The sequence below is a fragment of the Gopherus evgoodei genome, chromosome 7 (assembly GCF_007399415.2).
Source record: "Gopherus evgoodei ecotype Sinaloan lineage chromosome 7, rGopEvg1_v1.p, whole genome shotgun sequence".
Classification (NCBI taxonomy): domain Eukaryota; kingdom Metazoa; phylum Chordata; order Testudines; family Testudinidae; genus Gopherus; species Gopherus evgoodei.
In genome coordinates this window covers 71,973,277-71,991,749 of record NC_044328.1, presented here as the reverse complement: position 1 = coordinate 71,991,749, position 18,473 = coordinate 71,973,277, and the positions used below count along the sequence as shown (strand labels likewise).

The 18,473-nt window shown below is 44.7% G+C and overlaps 1 pseudogene; it reads left to right on the top strand.

Moving 5' to 3' along the window:
- The first annotated feature begins 7,284 nt into the window (after positions 1-7,284).
- LOC115655210 lies at positions 7,285-17,711 on the top strand (annotated as a pseudogene).
- The last annotated feature ends 762 nt before the right edge of the window (positions 17,712-18,473 follow it).

Here is an 18,473-nt window from a genome sequence, read left to right as displayed (position 1 = left end):
TACAGAAATCCAAACAACTTATACCACTCCACGAGTTGGTCAAATCGCGACGAAACAGAAGATATGGCCTGATCAGTGAGAACAAGAAAGAACTGCGATTTGAATTTTTCTTCGGCAGAAAGACGACTCGAATCATCAGCACATTTGTAATCAAACATTCTCTTCTTACGTCGCACCCTGGTTTCTGGAAACACCTGCTCAATACCCATGTGCTCTGCTATTTCATGTGCATTTGTGACCACAGTTATATCCTGTATTTTGATAGTCTTCCAAAAACTTCATTGTAGCACCAACTTCTGCCTGCAGTACGTCAATTGACACATCTGGTGACTGAATTAACTTGCTAGTTTTATTGACGTGAAATAGTATATCATACCACGTGTACACAGTCAGAACAAAAGGCCATGTAGTAACATGGTCTAAAATTCTGTTGCTGTATTGCCATCTTTCTTTTCGAGCGCATATTCTCGCAAAGATGACAAAGCATTGCACAATTCTTCAAGGTGATAACGCAATGGCTTCACAGCATCAATTCTCGACTCCCAACGAGTGTCTGATAACCCTTTAACAGATATTGGCATATGTTCTTGAAGTATATCCCAACGTGAAGGTGAAGAAGAAAAGATAACGTATATTCTATTAATCAGACCGAAAAAGTCAATGGCATATTTCGATGACTTTGCCGTGTCTGAGATCACAAGATTCCAAGTGTGAGCTCCACACAGTACATACAAGGCACTGTCATTTATTTCTAGCATGCGGGCTTGAATTCCTTTATTCTTTCCTCTCATATTTGCACCGTTATCATAAGCTTGGCCTCTCATGTCAGCAATGTCTATTCCTAAGTTGTTTGCCTTTTCAAGAAATGCTTCCAATAAACCCTCGCCAGTTGTATCATGAACATTAAGAAAACCAACAAACGCTTCACGAATATTGACACCATCTTCACCCTTGCATTCAACAAAGCGTAACACCACAGACATCTGTTCTTCATGTGACACGTCGGGAGTACAGTCCAAAATAACTGAACAATATTTTGCTTTTTTAAGCTGCGCTATGTTGGCCTCTAGAATGTTACTGGCAACAAGTTGAATCAGCTCGTTTTGGATCTGTGGACTGAGGTACTGAACATGTGTTTCTGCCTTCTTAATCCTCTGTAAAAGTTCGCTGAGGACAGTATCATACTTTGCAAGCAATTCAAACAGTCCCAAAAAGTTGCCATTCGAAGGATCGCCGAGCTTTTCATTACTTCCTCGAAATGTCAAGTTTCTTTCGGACAAGAAAATAATGACATCAACCATGTGTTTGACAACATTTCTCCAGAAATCTCTTTCTTTCAGAAAAGCCTGCAATTCGAGTTGGTCAATAGATGTACTGTTTACTATGCCTGACCAAAGGTCAAACCATTTCACCATACAGTCTTGATGACCTTTGCCTGTTTCATGCTGCTGAAGTCTTTTTGACAGCGCTTTTCCAAACAGATGTTCCACGACATAGCCGTATGTTGCCAGTGCCAAATAATTTACAACAAAAACAAAAAATGGCATCTTTCTGAACTGAGTACATTAACTATGAACGTCTTATTTTCTCACCATTTGCCATGGTTCGATAGAAATGAGTACTTGTGAACCTCCGTCTTTCCTCGTTAAATGGAAATTCGTAACTTTCATTCTGCTGCGGTGGGCCACGTGCAACAATGTCACACACTTGCCTGTCCGATATTATAGACAGCCAATCTCCTGGATCATCAGTCAGTGGTTCAGATTCAGATACTTCTTTCCCGGCAGCAGCTGGAATATCTGTCACAGTTTGTTTGGTAGAACAACTGACTTCACCTTCGACCTCACTTGAAGCACTTCTGGATACTTCTGGATACGATTCGTCGCTGCTAGTGCTGTCCGTTTCATGTGCCTGTACCTGTACGTTGGATTGCAGCGCAAAATACGTTGACAACTTTGGAATTTTCTCAAGTTCCTTCTCAGCATCTTTTGCTGCCTTTCGTTTACTAGCTCCGCTCTTATACATTCTCTTAGACATCACAAAGAACGGTTCTGCGTTGGAAACGATAAAAAACTAAACAACTAAATTAATAACTTTTAGGGGCCCCCTTCCTTGCTGGACCCCCTCCGGTCTAAGGGTACGGAGGGCACTCGCTACACCTCTGCCCGCGCTGACCGCCAGAACTTAGGCTGCCAGCCCAAACTGCCCAGCCCCACTCTTCCTGGTGCTCGGGGTGTCTACCCTGCAACCGAGTCCCACCTGCTGTCTCTAGTGCCTGGGGTCCTCTGGCCATCATTAGTGAAATTTTTCTGGTGAACTCCCTGTAATGTTCGGCAAACCCGCAGGGGTTCGCGAACCCCAGTTTTGGAACCACTGGTATAGAGCAGGGGTTGGCAACCTATGGTATACATGCCAAAGGTGGCATGCTAGCTGATTTTTGATGCTCTGGGGTTCCAGCTGCTGCCCCATTGCCAGCCGAGGTCCCAGCTGCAGGCCCCACTCAGCACCCGCTGCTGGCCTGGGGACCCCCAAGGAACCCCAGGCTGGCAGCAGGCTAAGCAAGCCAGTGGCTGAGACCTTGGCTAAGCCACTCAACCCTCTGTCGGCCCGGGGTTCCATTCACTCAGCTGGCAGCAGGCTGAGCGGGACCAAATTCAACGAAATAGGAAAACAAGAGCAACTAATGACAAAGTGCAAGAACCTAGAGAGTCTTCTGAAGCACAGTGATAGTTTTGATTTAAATGGACTTGAACTGTATGAAGAATTGAGTATACTGTCCTCAGTATTGCCACATGCAAAATCGATGATGGACATTGTACAGTTTATTCATACCAGCAAACTTGTTGATATATATATATCCTAATGTGTACATTGCCACTCGTATTCTACTGACAATTTCTGTAACAGCAGCATCAGGAGAACGGAGTTTCTCAAAACTAAAGCTTATTAAAAACTATCTCCGCTCTACAATGAGTCAGGAACGCGTGACTGGTCTTGCTATTCTTGCAATCAAACAAGACATCACTTTGTCTTTGTCATACGATGACATTATTACTGATTTTGCAGTCAAAAAAGCCAGAAAGATTGCTTTTAATTAAAAACAAAATCTTATTTCAATACCTCTTCATATAAATTTCCAATAAAATGGTGACAAATTAAAAAAATTATAGTATTTGCATCATTCTATCAAATCAGAATTTTTTCTATAGTGCTACTTCTTTAGTGCTAGTTCATCAGCATTACAGTGTGCCTATTAATTAAGTTAAACTGGGTTTAATAACATGCATGTGGCAAGTTTTCCAATACTGTAAGCTTATGTTTGTGTTGCTCAGAACAAGTCAGGCACAGGGGCAACAGTTTAATAATCCCACCTAGGGCACCATAAATCCTAAGGATGACCCTGGCCCTAATCATCACTAAATCCTAGAGCACAGCAATCTCCTCTTGGCACTGCCAGCCTGGGCTGTGCAGTGTAAATACACCGTTGTTGTGCTAGGGAAGGAGTAAAGGCTCCCAGCACAACAGCAGGGGGGATGGGTCTGCTTTCTGCCTTCAGAGTGCGCTAAGCAGGCCCCACAGCTCAGCTAACACAGCTGGAGAGGCTGAATTTCCCACTGGCTCACCAGTGACATCTTAGCTTCCGTTTCAGGTTCTCCCTTCCCCATAAGCACAAGGAGCACATACGGCTGGTAACTGAGAGCTAACCTGGGGCTGCAGCGTCAGAGGGAGCAGCACAACATTCCTGGGAATGATCGGCAAGAGTTCACCCCTCTGATCTGAGGGCACAGTGCTCATGGAGAACATCCAGAAGCAGCATTTTCTTCATGCACCAGACCCCTGCTCGTGTCCCTCACCCGTCCATTCTCTTTGACTCATTCCCAACAGCAATAGTTGTCCCTTGGCTCAGGGCACACAAGTAGAAGTAGCAGCATTACTGTAGTACCAGGGGTGGGGACGGGTCTCAGTGCATTCTCCTCTCCCACTTACAATTCACCAGATCGGCAGAGGCAACATCAGTGTATCCCTTAGGCCATGTCTACATCTAAAATTTTGCAGCGCTGGTTGTTACAGCTGTATTAGTACAGCTGTATAGGGCCAGCGCTGCAGAATGGCCACACTTACAGCAACCAGCGCTGCAAGTGGTGTTAGATGTGGCCACACTGCAGCGCTGTTGGGCGGCTTCAAGGGGGGTTCCGGGACGAGAGAGCAAACCGGGAAAGGAAACCAGCTTCGCCGCGGTTTGCTCTCTCGGTCCCGGAGCCACCCAGCAAACCGCAGGGAAGGAGACCTGCTTGCTCGGGGTTCCGGGACCGAGAGAGCAAACCGGGAACGCCGCGGTTTGCTCTCTCGGTCCCGGAGCCAGCCAGCAAACCGCAGGGAAGGAGACCTGCTTGCTCGGGGTTCCGGGACCGAGAGAGCAAACCGGGAACGCCGCGGTTTGCTCTCTCGGTCCCGGAGCCAGCCAGCAAACCGCAGGGAAGGAGACCTGCTTGCTCGGGGTTCCGGGACCGAGAGAGCAAACCGGGAACGCCGCGGTTTGCTCTCTCGGTCCCGGAGCCAGCCAGCAAACCGCAGGGAAGGAGACCTGCTTGCTCGGGGTTCCGGGACCGAGAGAGCAAACCGGGAACGCCGCGGTTTGCTCTCTCGGTCCCGGAGCCAGCCAGCAAACCGCAGGGAAGGAGACCTGCTTGCTCGGGGTTCCGGGACCGAGAGAGCAAACCGCGGCGAAGCTGGTTTCCTTTCCCGGTTTGCTCTCTCGGTCCCGGAACCCCGAGCAAGCAGGTCTCCTTCCCTGCGGTTTGCTGGCTGGCTCCGGGAACGCGAGAGCAAACCGCGGCGAAGCTGGTCTCCTTTCCCGGTTTGCTCTCTCGGTCCCGGAACCCCGAGCAAGCAGGTCTCCTTCCCTGCGGTTTGCTGGGTGGCTCCGGGACCGAGAGAGCAAACCGGGAAAGGAAACCAGCTTGATTACCAGAGGCTTCCTCCTTCCACGGAGGTCAAGAAAAGCGCTGGTAACTGTCTACATTGGATTACCAGCGCTGGATCACCAGCGCTGGATCCTCTACACCCGAGACAAAACGGGAGTACGGCCAGCGCTGCAAACAGGGAGTTGCAGCGCTGGTGGTGCCTTGCAGATGTGTACACCTTCAAAGTTGCAGCGCTGTAACTCCCTCACCAGCGCTGCAACTTTCTGATGTAGACAAGCCCTTAGTGTTGCATTAAATATTGCAAGAGGCAGGTGATCTTATGGCTAAGTTCCCCGTCTCTAAAATAGCAGGGAAAATCATTCATTTCTTCCACTGGTTTCATTCATGTCTATTTAAGTTGTACGCTCCTTGGGGCAGTGATTGTCTCAAACCATTTCTTCCAACAGTCCATACACAAATGAGCCCCAACATCAGCTGGGACTGTTAGATGTTACTGGAATATAAATAATAATTTAGGAGTGTAACTGGCACTGACATAGAAGAGCTCTGGTAGTTCACATATCTTGGCAGTATCCCACATACAACAGGTAGAACAGACAGACATTAAAGCCAGAATAGCAAAAGCCAGACATGCCCTTGTAACTCTAAATCTGATCTGGAGAAATACAAATCTTACCTTCCCAACCAAACTTGAAATATTTAGCATCATTATAAGGTCAGTCTTACTACATCGTGCTGAAACTAGGAAACGTGTTGAGACCTTATATCTATACTCCAAGTTCTTATAAACAGCTGCCATAGACAAATCCACAATATCAGATGGGTAGAAAAAAAAACAAAGGAAGATGAAACAAAAACTGATGGGACAGGAAATTTTGGAACAAAAATAGAGATGGCTAGAACATATATGGACAAAAGACTTGAATCACATAATAAGACAGGAGTTGGACTGGAACTCTCATGGCAAGAGGCAATAAGGTAGACCTTGGAGAACATGAAATGCACAACAGAAGCAGAATTGTTAGTTATCAAATTGAGATTGGAAGAACCTAAGACTGCAGGAGGAAACCAGCAAAGATGGAAGACCCTGGGGAAGGCTCTATGTCCCACAAGGAACAGAGAGGAATAAGATAAGAGAGAATAAGAGTCATTTATGAAGTATTGTAAATTTACACCGTGATTCCAAACATTCCTATAGAGCCCATCTCTACAGAACAGTGGTTCTCAACTTGTTATCTGGGCTGTAGGGGCCTAGTGGCAGCGAAGCGGCAGCAGGGACCTGACCCCAACCCTGGACCCCTGCCATGCAGGGCCAGCCGCCTGCCTGCCCCAGACCCTGGACCCTCACCGTGTGGCTTCCCCAGACCCCAGAGCTTGCAGGCCAGGCAGCTGCTCCTGACCCTGCTGGGCTGGCCAGGAGCCCCAGACCCCCAAAATCTGTGCCAGCAGCCCTGACCCCAACACGCTGACTGACGGGGCAGCCCAGACCCCTCCGCTGGGCAACCAGGAACCTGAGGGACCTGGTACGTGGCCGACCTTTAGCAGACAGCTGAGCTGGGCTGCAGCTGTCCCCTAATTGGGCTGAATGCAGCCCGCGCTCCACGGGTCGAGAACCACTGCTATAGAAGGTAGGTGCCAAACACGTATCATAAGTCTAGCAGAGAAAAGAAGAAATGAGAAGAAACAAACTGTAGGCATCGGTGTCTTTTTAACCCAGCGCACTGGAACTAACCCGCTCTAATATGGCTCACTGTGTTTGCATCTACACACTCTAAACAAATATCTTCCATTTACTCATTGATCACAGATCAGAGGGGAGAAAATGTGAGAAAGAAACAGCCAGAAATGGTCATCTGTGGAACATTTCACCCATCCTTTCCCATTACATTAACACAGGTTGTTATATATGCAGTTAATGGCTGGAGTAATAAGCCGTTTGAACCAAACAATTAATATAATGAAAAACAGAAAGACAAGAGTCTTTGACTCCTCTATTTCCAAAAGACATGAAACAATCCCCACCATGTGTGTTTCTGAGCCTTTCCATCAGAAGACAAGTTTCCTCCTGGATACGCTCCTCAATGCTTTTCTTCCTCATCCCAAAATTTCTCAGATTAGTGAGGGCAAATCAACGGAGCTGCTTCCACTGCTCCCCATTGCTGAAAATAATACCTGGAAATGGGAAGAGAACAGGAATGAAAGGAGGGAGGACCAGACTCAGTTTACCTATTTGAAAAGATACCCAAACACTGATGAGTCAAAGGTTCAGCTTCAACATCATTGATATCGTGCCTGTTTTCTACTAGGGAGATGACATTACCGCTACATTGCAATTACTGTTTACAGTATTGCTGTTGCCATGTTGGACTCTGGATATGGCTTAGACAAGGTAGGTGAGGTAATATGTTGGATCAACTTATGTTGGTGGAAGGGACAAGCTTTTGAGCTGTACCAAGTTCTTACTCAGGTCTGTAGCAGTTAATTAGCACCTCCAAGTTAAAAACAAGGTGGAACAGACTGCAAAAAAGGTTCACTCTTAAAGAAACACTGTTTTTATGGCCCATTACAATATTTATTAAGCTTGGTCTACGCTGGGGTGGGGGGGTGAATTGATCTAAGTTACATAACTTCAGCTAGACTAGATGCGATAGATCGATCCCCACTGGATCAATCACTGCCCGCTGATCCGGACGGTAGTGAAGACATATCCTAAAACACCCTGCTGACTACTAACCCTCCATTATTCCACTACGGCAGAGGTTTTAATTGGCCATTATAGGCCACTTAATTTTCAGTGGTTTCCTACAATATGCCGAAGTTACAAGCCTTTGAAGAGAAAAATCACAGTTCACACATGCTCAGGTGTTGCAGGGGAGGCGCAACGTTATTTTAGGGGGGTCACCGTATTGCCACCCTTACGACTGCACTGCCTTCTTAACTGGGTGGCTGGAGAGCAGCAGTTGTTGGCCAGGAGCTCAGTTTTGAAGGCAGCGCCCTGCCAGCAGCAGCGCAGAAGTAAGAGTGGCAGTACTATACCATGCCATCCTTGCTTCCGCGTTGCTGCCTTCAAAGCTGGGCAGCCGGAGAGTGGCAGCTGCTGAATGAGGGTCCAGCTCTGCAGGCAGCAGTGCAGAAGAAAGGGTGGTAATACCAAAAAATGATGGCTCCTGGTCAGACCACAGTGTGCCAAGCAGCAGAGCAGAGTGAAAATTGATTGCCAGCAGAAAAAGTGTTGTTTGTTTAATTTAGCATGTGAGAGGTAAGAGTAGTGATTGGGGCAGCCCTAACCCACCCTCCCCAGGGATTATTGCGGTCAGCCCCACCTTGCCCTGAGGTGGGAGATCCACAATGTCCCCTGCTGCCAGTGACTCTGATGCCAGGGGTGATGACACTGAATTGAAACTGACTCCAGGTCCGGCGCTACCATTTAGGCAGCCTAGGCAATTGCCTAGGGCACCAGAAGAATTGGTAGGCGCCGTTTTGCCTGAGGGAGCGGCAGGCGGCTCCGGTGGAGCTGCCGCAGTGGAGCCTGCGGAGGGTCCGGTGCTCCGCGGCTCCGGTGGAGCTGCCACAATGGTGCCTGCGGAGGGTCCGGTGCTCCACGGCTCTGGTGGACCTCCCGCAGGCATCACTGCGGCAGCTTCAGTGGAGCCGCGGGACCAGTGCGCGAGGCGGCAAAATTGCCATGCACCTAGGGCGCTCAAACCCCAAGCGCTGGTCCTGAGCCTAGGCAATCGCCTAGGGCACCAGAATTATTCAGGGGGCAGCATTTTGCCGGGGGGATGGCAGGCGGCTCCGGTTGACCTGCCGCAGGCATGCCTGCAGAGGGTCCGTTGGTCCGTGGCTCCGGTGGAGCTGCAGCAGTCATGCCTGCAGACAGTCGCCTGCTCTCGCAGCTCCGTTGGACTGCCCGCAGGCATACCTATGGCAGCTTCACCAGAGCCACGGACCAACGGATCCTCCGCAGGAATGACTGCGGCAGCTCCACCGGAGCCGCGGACCAACGGACCCTCCGCAGGAAAATGACAAGCTCCCCAGCTCTCTCTGGACAGCTGTATGTTCAGGGGTTTATTCCATTCTCCTCATTTGTACTGGGGGAGGGAACAGAGATATTTTTCTTTAACTATTAATTTTCCTTAAACAAGTGTTATTTCAGATTCCCATAATGGTCTTATTCTCTTCATTAGGATGAAGCTACTGCCAAACCCAGCCTCAAACTTGTTTCTAAGTCTTGTTTAAAATCCCACACAAAACACTTCATTAGCCCAGAATTAAGTTTGCTTATGGACATTCACTGTCAACATTATTGGTAAAAATCAAGCAAGTTGCCAGTTAAAATATTAACATCCACACCAGTGACATGTCATATGCCTTATCATATAAGCAATATGACAGTGAATCTGAAGATATTTCTCACCTCCAAAGCAAACTTCCTTTCATTTCCAGCTCACAGCCAGCCACCAGACACACCCCCATTCCTGAAAACCTTGCTAATTGCACAATGAAGGGCCAAACTCTTTGTTGGCATCACTCAGTCAAAATAAAGGGAGTTACACCACAACAGAGAATGTGACCCTTTTACTGCCACCTTTGGAAGTCTAACATATATTTTCCTTTTAAAGGCTACATGGTTTATTGCTGCTTAAGAAAATTTGTGGTCAGAGCTAAGGTTGGGCACTTGAGTGTTTTGTATTGTTTTGTTTTGTTTTTCAAGAAAAGGATGTGTGTACTAGGGTTGGTTTTATGTAGAAAAAAAATGGAGCATACCTTAGCTGATATAACTGAATGTTTTTGTGAGGAATTTATGTATGTTTGATAGTATTACTTAGTGGAGTTTGCAATGATCTGTGGAATCCATTTTCATAAGAAGGTGCCAAAGAAATATTGTATTGTTTTGCTGTACTTGATTCATTTGAGTGAACACTATGACTGTTGTGTCCAGATATATCAAACTGTGTTTTTCTTTCATCCTTTATAGCTGAGCTCTTTTTTCCCGACTCTCATGGATTACATCCCTGGGCCTTACCGGAGGATATTTAAAAAATGCTCAGGAGTTCAGAAGATCTGGAGAGAATGAAGATGCACAAAGAGTCTCTGGATCCCAACTACGCTCAAGACTTTATTGATGTTTTCCTCGTCAAAATGGGAGAGGTATGTGAAGGCAGCAGCCCTTCCGTTTTCCTGTGGAGTGGGTTATACATATCATCGGGATTAATTTGTTAAGCAACAACATAGAACATGGCTTTGGAGAAGGCCCAAAGGGAAGACATGCTCTCTGCCCAAGGAAGATACATTATAATGGTCAAACTCTGCTCTCCTCCTTCATGTAAAAAAAAAAAAAAAAAAGTCAGCTTATTGCACACAACAGGCCCAATGCACCACGATAATACATTAGTAATATCAGGTGCTATGGGCCATTTTTGTGGGATTTTTATAATGATCAGAGGTGGGTCACCTGCTGGGTAGAAGAATATATATCTGAAGATCTCAATATATCCTACAGTTTTACCATCAAGAATCAAAGATTGTCTCCAAATCTTTTTTCAGGAGCAAAAGAATAACCAGTCAGAATTTAATGTGGAAAGTTTGGCACGAAGCACAATAGAGTTATTTGTTGGTGGAACAGGGACAACCAGCATCACTCTGATATATGGACTCTTATTCTTCTGAAATACCCAGAAATAGAAGGTAGAAGTCTTCCTTCCCCAAACACACAAACTGTTAGGTCCTCGGGGGATGTGAGGAATGCATGGACCAGTAAATGGATATAGACATCTCCCCTTTAGTCATCAAAATGCGCCACGCCTGGCCTGTTGTTGTAACATGGTGGTGGTTCATTAGTTTATGTGAAGTGAGTTGAAGATGTGTTTGGGGGGTGGAGGTTCCTACTCTAGTTCCCTGCAGGCAGGAGTTCTCATCCAAAAAGCACCATTACAATGGGTATTACTTGTCCCCGTATTGACAGTATGAGCAAAGGATCCAAAGGTGGAATAGGCCATTGTGATTGAATTCTTCTCTCAGTCCAGATCAGTGAAGTTTGACCAGGTTTTTTATAATCCCAAACTGACACAATGGTGGGCAAATCTATGGGAATCCTCTTCTTTACCATTATAATTAAGCCTCATTAATCTGATAACAGAGAAAATTCACGAAGAGATTGACCGTGTGATTGGCCAAAGTCGAAGCCCCTGCATGGTGGATCGAAGCCAGATGCCCTACACAGATGCTGTGGTACATGAAATCCAGAGATTCATCACTCTTGTCCCATTAGGTGTCTCACTTGCTGTGGCTAGAGATGTTCATCTCAAACAGTATGTTATTCCCAAGGTCAGTTCTCAATATGTCTGTGAAGGGTCGAGTTCTTTTACCTTTTTCTCTTCTTAATATTGAATAATTCGCAATGGAAATACTTCAGTTAGATTTTGTGTGGTGGTTTTTTTGTTGCTGATTTACCAATATTATGCCAATTATTATTGAATCCCTCCAAGCCTCTGCATGAATCAGAACAGCAGTTTGCAGTCTGCAGACTGGGCTTTCAGTCCAGGAAAGGGTTTCAGAGTCTAACTATGGCATTTTGATATGGAATAGAAAATGCATTTAGCAATCGTAATCACTAAGGTTTTGATATCAAACTAGTAGGCAGAAACATTCTCTTCTTTTGAGGCCGAAGGGATTTTGTTTCTGGGGAAATTTCTTGGCACAATTAGTTCACAAGCAGAACATCATAGAAAATGGAAATGACTGAATACATTTAAAAAGTATTAGAACCCTCCCAACCTTACTTCTGGAACTGAATGCAAGCCAATCAATACAAATACAAAAATAAAAATAAAAAACTACACTTCAAGCTTAAGGTATTTTTAATAGTGAGCCAAGCTTACACAGTTAATTGTTGGTTTTTGTTTACTAAATAATGAAAAATAGACAGATTTATATTAAATAGACTAATAGATTCTAAGGACCATTGTGATTCTTTAGTTTGACATCCTATATATCACGGGCCATGGGACTTGTCCAAGAACAGATCTTTTAGAAAAACATTCAATCTTGATTTTAAGAAATTGTCAGTGATGGAGAATCCACCACATCCCTTGAGAAATTGTTCCGATGGGTAATTACTCTAACTGTTAAAAACTTCCACCTTATTTCTAGTCTGAAATTGTCTAGCTTCAGCTTCCAGTGACTAGATCATGTTACACCTCTCTCTGATAGATTGGGGAGCCCATTATTAAATATTTGTTCACCATGCACTTATAGATACTTATGGACTCTTATCAAGTCACTCCTTGACCTCTTTGTTAAACTAAATAGATTAAGCTCCTTGAACATATCCCCATAAGGCATGTTTTCTAATTCTTTAGTCATTTCAGTTGTGGGCGCCAGAATTGGACACAGTATTCCAGCAGGCATCTCACCACTGCCAAATACATAGTCGAGATTCCCGTTTTGCATCCCAGGATAGCACTAGCTTATTTGGCCACAGAGTTACAGTAGGAGTTCATCTTCAGCTGTTTATGCATCACAACCTCCAAATCTTTTGAAAAGTCGTTATTCTACTAGGATAAAGGCCCCATCCTGTAAATCTGGCCTGCCTTCTTTGTTCCCAGATATCTATATTTACATTTAGCTGTATTGAAATGCATATTGTTTGCTTGCACTCATTTTACCAAGCAAGCTAGATTGCTCTGAATCAGTGACCTGTCTTCACTATTTGCCACTCCCACAAGTTTTGTGTCATCTGCAAACTTTATCAGTGATGATTTTCTGTTTTCTTCTACGTCATTGTTAAAAATGTTAAATAGCATAGGGCCAAGAAGCAGTCCCTGCAGGATCCCACTGAAAACAGACCTGCTCAATAACAATTTCCTATTTACAATTAAATTTTGAGATTTATCAGTTAGCCAGTTTTTAATCCATTTAATATGTGCCATATTAATTTTATATTGTTCTGTTTTTTAATCAAAATGTCATACGATACCAAGTCATGCCTTACAGAAGCCTAAGTATGTCGTCCCTACTACCCTTATCAACCACCCTTCTAATCTCATCAAAAAAGGATATCAAGTTAGTTTGACAGAATCTATTTTCCATAACCGCATATTGATTTGTATTAATTACATTATCCTCCTTTAGTTATTTATTAATCTAGTCCCATAATATCTGTTTCATTATCTTGTCTGGGATTGATGTCAGGCCGATAGACCAGTGATTAACCAGCTGATCCCACTGACCCTTTTTAAAAATTGGCACAGCATTGGCTTTCTTCCAGTTTTCTGGAACTTCCCCACTACTCCAAGACTGATTGAAAATCAGCTTGGTCCACCAAGTGCCTCGGCCAGCTCTTTTAAAACTCTCGAATGCAAGTTACCTGGACCTGCTGATTTCAAAATATCTAACTTTAGTAGCTTCTGCTTAACATCCTCCAAAGATACTGGTGGACAGATATACAAGGCCAGCAAGGACGATTGTGATCATCTAGTCTGACCTGTATAACATAGCCATAGGACTTCCCAGAAATAATTTATTTGATGCAGCTTCTCTCTCACTGGCAGGGGTATTTTGCTGGGTCTGATATGCTGAATAATAATACTTATCTGCTGTATCTCAAAGCACTTTACCAAGAGGAGGTAGTATCGCTATCCCCATTTTACAGAGGTGGGCAACAAGAGCTCTGACACCAAAAATGACTTGCCCAAAGTCACTCAATGTATTCTAGATCTGCCAGTGAGTAGTACAAAGGGTGAACTGCTGTGCAGTGGGTATAACTGTGCTCATGAAATTTAAATATTTTTGCTTTTGGTTGAATGCATAATGTTCAGGAGATGCAAGTGTAACCCTCCTGCAAGGCCGAATTGATAGCCGCAAGGGCCGGGTTCAATACAAAGAGGTCCCTTCCGTACAACGTAATGCAGAACCAACTCGAACCTCCACCCAGTGACTTGGGAAAATCTTACACACCCCTGGGTGCCTCAAAGAGGCAATACTTCCCCTCTCACAAGCACAGAGTCTCGGTGTAGCAGAAAATGTTTTATAACATGAGATAAACAACATAGCATTAAATTGAGAAAACACATCAACTAGAGTTCCTAGACCAAACCATGAGCAAAGACACATCCCAGGAAATTGAGCTGTGTCCTCTTCCCTGGGCTCTTGAGTCCAGCAACCCCAAAATCAACCCAAGACTCCAAAGTCCAATACCCCAAATGTCTCTAGAGTCCAGCAACGCAAAGATCACCCACAGTCCCAAAAGTCCAGCAACCCAAAAGTCTCTGTCCCGGGTCAGTGCAGCCACAGAGTTCAAGAGTCTATCTGCAGAGGTTTTCCCCCTGCCAGACTGGGTAGAAAGGGGCACCTTACGTGGTCCAGGGCCAACTGCACTGCCTCTCTGTGGGATTCTGCTTCTGCCTTCCCCACAAACTGCTCAGCTCTGCTCCAATCCACTCTGCCAGCTGCTCTGCTCCACAAGCTGTCCCATGATCTGCTCCAGCCGTCCCCGCAGACTGCTCAGCTCTGCTCGCTCCTGGGCACTCCAATTGTCCCACAAACTGCTGCGCTCCGCCAACTGCTCTTCTCTGCAATATAGCTTCGGGCTCCCTCACTAGTTAGCACAGCTCTTTAGTGAGTTCAGCCCAGGAACCTGTAACTTAGATTCTTAAGGAAATCAAAAATCAGCTCTGGTATTCAACAGTGGAGAGAGAAGGAGGTGCAATTGATGCTTCTGTCTCACACAAGGAGCTCACTCCTTTGTCTAGCGAGTGCCACTCAACTGATGGTAAGACTCCCTGTCACAAAGCAGTTTCACAGTTCCTCATCCACACAATCAGGGTGACAACACTCCACTCCTCCCGCCCCAACAACAAAGAAACTGGGGATCCCACAGCTGCCAAAGCAACCATCCCAGGCTGCCATGGGCTATGCCATGCGGGGTGGGTGTGCCTATGCAAACATGATCAGCCCCTGAAATTCTTTTCCACACTCGCCATAATTCACCACCAGATGTCAGGGTAGAGCTCATCCTGACTCTGTTTACACAAGGAAATGAAGAAAACCAAAGATGGATTCTGCAGTCCAGCTCAGTGAATTTTGGAGGCTTCTCTCTTTTGGATAGTATCCACTTTAACTCTTTTCTTCTGCAGTTGCTAATTCAGGGCACCATGATCACCCCTGCACTGAAGTCAGTTCTATATAACAGCAGGGAATTTCCAAACCCAGAGCAATTTAACCTGGGACATTTCTTGGACAAAAATGATGCCTTTAAGAAGAGTGACTTCTTCGTGCCTTTTTCTGTAGGTAAAATAAGCCGTTTTATTTCAAATCCTAGACTGTCTTCTGGCTTTGCCTTGAACTTCTTAGTGTCTCTCAGACTATTTAGTGCATATTTTTTTCAGGTGGCCTATGACGCAGAGTCTGTCCTGCTAGCAAAGCATCTATCCATCTTTAAAGAATGTCACTTTCTGTTCCTTGGTCTGAAATGAGTTTTTTGACTAACTACACACTCCCTTCTCTGCGCTCTGCCTGGCAACTTTGTGTCTTGCTTTATTTGGTGTCTGTTGGGTATAAATTAATCCATGATCAAACAAGCAGATAACACTAAAATTGAGGGGAGTACCAAACATACAATAAGACAAAGCCAACTGCATAGACAGCTGGAGAGAGATCCTAGAAATGCATGGTTGGAAGGGACCTCGACAGGACCATGTAAATCTCGACCATCCGTGACAGATATTTGTCCAGCCTGTTCTTAAAACCCTCCAGTGATAGGGATTCCATAACCTCACTTGGAAGCCTGTTCCACAGTTTAACTCTCTGTATAGTTAAAAAAATTTTCCTAATATCTAACCTAAATCTCCCTTGTTGCAGATTAAGCCCATTACTACTTGTCCTACCTTCAGTGGACATGGAAAACAATTGATCCCAGTTCTTTTACTAACAGTCCTTCACATATTTGAAGTCTGTTATTAGGTCCCTCCTCAATCTTCTTTTATCAAGACTAAACATGCCCAGTTTTGTTAACCTTTCCTTAGTGGTCAGGTTTTCTAAACCTTTGATCATTTTTGTTGCTCTCTTCAGCACTCTCTTTAATTTATCCACATCTTTCCTAAAGCGTGGTGCCCAGAACTGGATAGGGTACTTCAGCTGAGACCTCACTAGTGCTGAGCAGAGTGGGATCATTACCTCCGTGTCTTATATACAATACTCTTGTTAATACACTCCAGAATGTTATTAGCCTTTTTTGTGGCTGCATCACATGGTTGACTGATATTCAGTTTCTGTACCACTATAACCCTTCCATCACCTGGATTCTTTTCAGCAGTACTACTGCTTCGCTAGCTAGTCCCCATTTTATAGTTGTGCAGTATAAACGTTCATATATTATAAGCATATTCTCCAGTCCATTATCCAAGTCATTAATGAAAATATTAACCAGCACTGGACACAAGAAAGGTCCTTCCTGGACCCCATTATATACACACCCTCGCAGTCTGAAAGCAAACCACTGATAGCTTTTCTCTGAGTACATTTTTTGCAAAGGATTCTGAACCCACCTTATAGTAATTTCATCTCTAACAAACATTTCCCTAGTTTGCTAATGAGAATGTCATGAGAATCTGTGTCAAAAGCCATATTAAAACAAAGTTATATCACATCTACTGCTTCCCCTCTGTTCTCTAGGTCAGTAACCCTGTTAAAGAAGGAAATCTGGTTGGTTTGGCATGATTTGCTCTTGACAAATCCATGCTGGCTATTCCTTATAACCCTATTATCTTCTAGGTATTTACCAATTGATTATTTAATACTTTGTTCCAGTATCTTTCCAGGCTGACTGGTCGACAATTCCCCAGGTCCTCTTTCTTCCACTTGTTAGAGATAGGTACTATGTTTTTCCATTTCCAGACTTCTGGGATCTCACAAATCTTCCATGAGTTCTCAAAGATAATTGATAACAGTCTTGAGATTGCTTCAGCTAGTCCCTTTATTTCATTGGCCTCTGCTGACTTGAATATGTCTAACTAATCTAAACATTCTTTTACCTGTTCTCCCCCTATTTTGGAGTGCATTTCTTTCCTCTTGTTGTTTATATTAAATGTGTTGAATATGTGGTCACCATTCACCTTCCCAGTGAAGACTGAAGCAGAAGGGGCATTAAATACCTCAGCCTTCTTGATCTCATCAAGGGGCTACATAACTTCTCTACTTGAATCTAAGCTACCGAGCTTCCCTGTCACTCTGTTAACAGTGCCTTTCAGCCTTCTTCCTCCATCCTGCTACTCAGGACACCTACACCTCTCTACTTGTTACTTCTCCCCTTCTACTCAATCACCACCATGTCACTGCCCCAGAAAACTGTTTAGCTCGTTTGGAATGTGGATAATGTATTCCTCACACCCCACATCTTCCTGCCCCCCACATCTTCCCACCCTTCATCCCAAACTGCCTCTAAATCGTCAATATAAGGAACTCAGCTCTTCAAATTATCTCTAATCGGCTTCTTAAACCCTCATGCACTTTCATACCTTACTGAACTCTGAGAAACAGGCATTATCCTCCATGCACTTGCCCTGAATCACTCTGTGCATGTAACTTTAATCCTGAGATTTTGCTCCCATAATAACCATATTTAAAATGTGCTGCAAAGAAAGATCTCCAGCATCAACTCAAATTTCCTTTTTCATTGCAGGGAAGCGGATTTGCGTGGGAGAGGGTCTGGCTCAGGTGGAGCTCTTTTTGGTACTGACAACGATTTTGCAGAACTGTACAATTGACTCAAAAAGCCACGTAGAATAATCACGCAGAGTTTCTAGACAGGCTCAGGTTGGAACAGAAGCTGGGTATGTTTTAGTTCATTTGTGAGTTGGTTGACAACTATGGAAACTTTGTTAGGAAGCTCTAAGGCTTCTTTATTGACAAAGAGTTGGTAACAGTGTCCAGCTGTTAGGATATAGATATTTAAGCCTGGCTGTAAAGGCCTATACTTTAAGAATTTATGTATATGTTTTTTATTTAGCTAGTTATAGAGGTATAAAAGAGAGAATCTGTGTAAGGGCCTGTCATAACCTTAGTCCCAGATTTGGACCTTAGCGTCCAAAATATGGGGGTTAGCATGAAAACCTCCAAGCTTAGCTACCAGCTTGGACCTGGTACTTGCTGCCACCACCCAAAAAATTAGAGTGTTTTGGGGCACTCTGGTCCCCCTGAAAAACCTTCCCTGGGGACCCCAAGACCCAAATCCCTTGAGTCTCACAACAAAGGGAAATAATCCTTTTTCCCTTCCCCCCTCCAGGTGCTCCTGGAGAGATACACAGACACAAGCTCTGTGAAACTACACAGAGTGACTCCCCCTCTCTGTTCCCAGTCCTGGAAACAAAAAGTACTTTCCTATTCCCCCAGAGGGAATGCAAAATCAGGCTAGCAAATTCAACACACACACAGATCTCCCCCGATTTCTTCCTCCCACCAATTCCCTGGTGAGTACAGACTCAATTTTCCTGAAATTTCCCAGTAAAGAAAACTTCAACAGGTCTTAAAAGAAAGCTTTATATAAAAAGA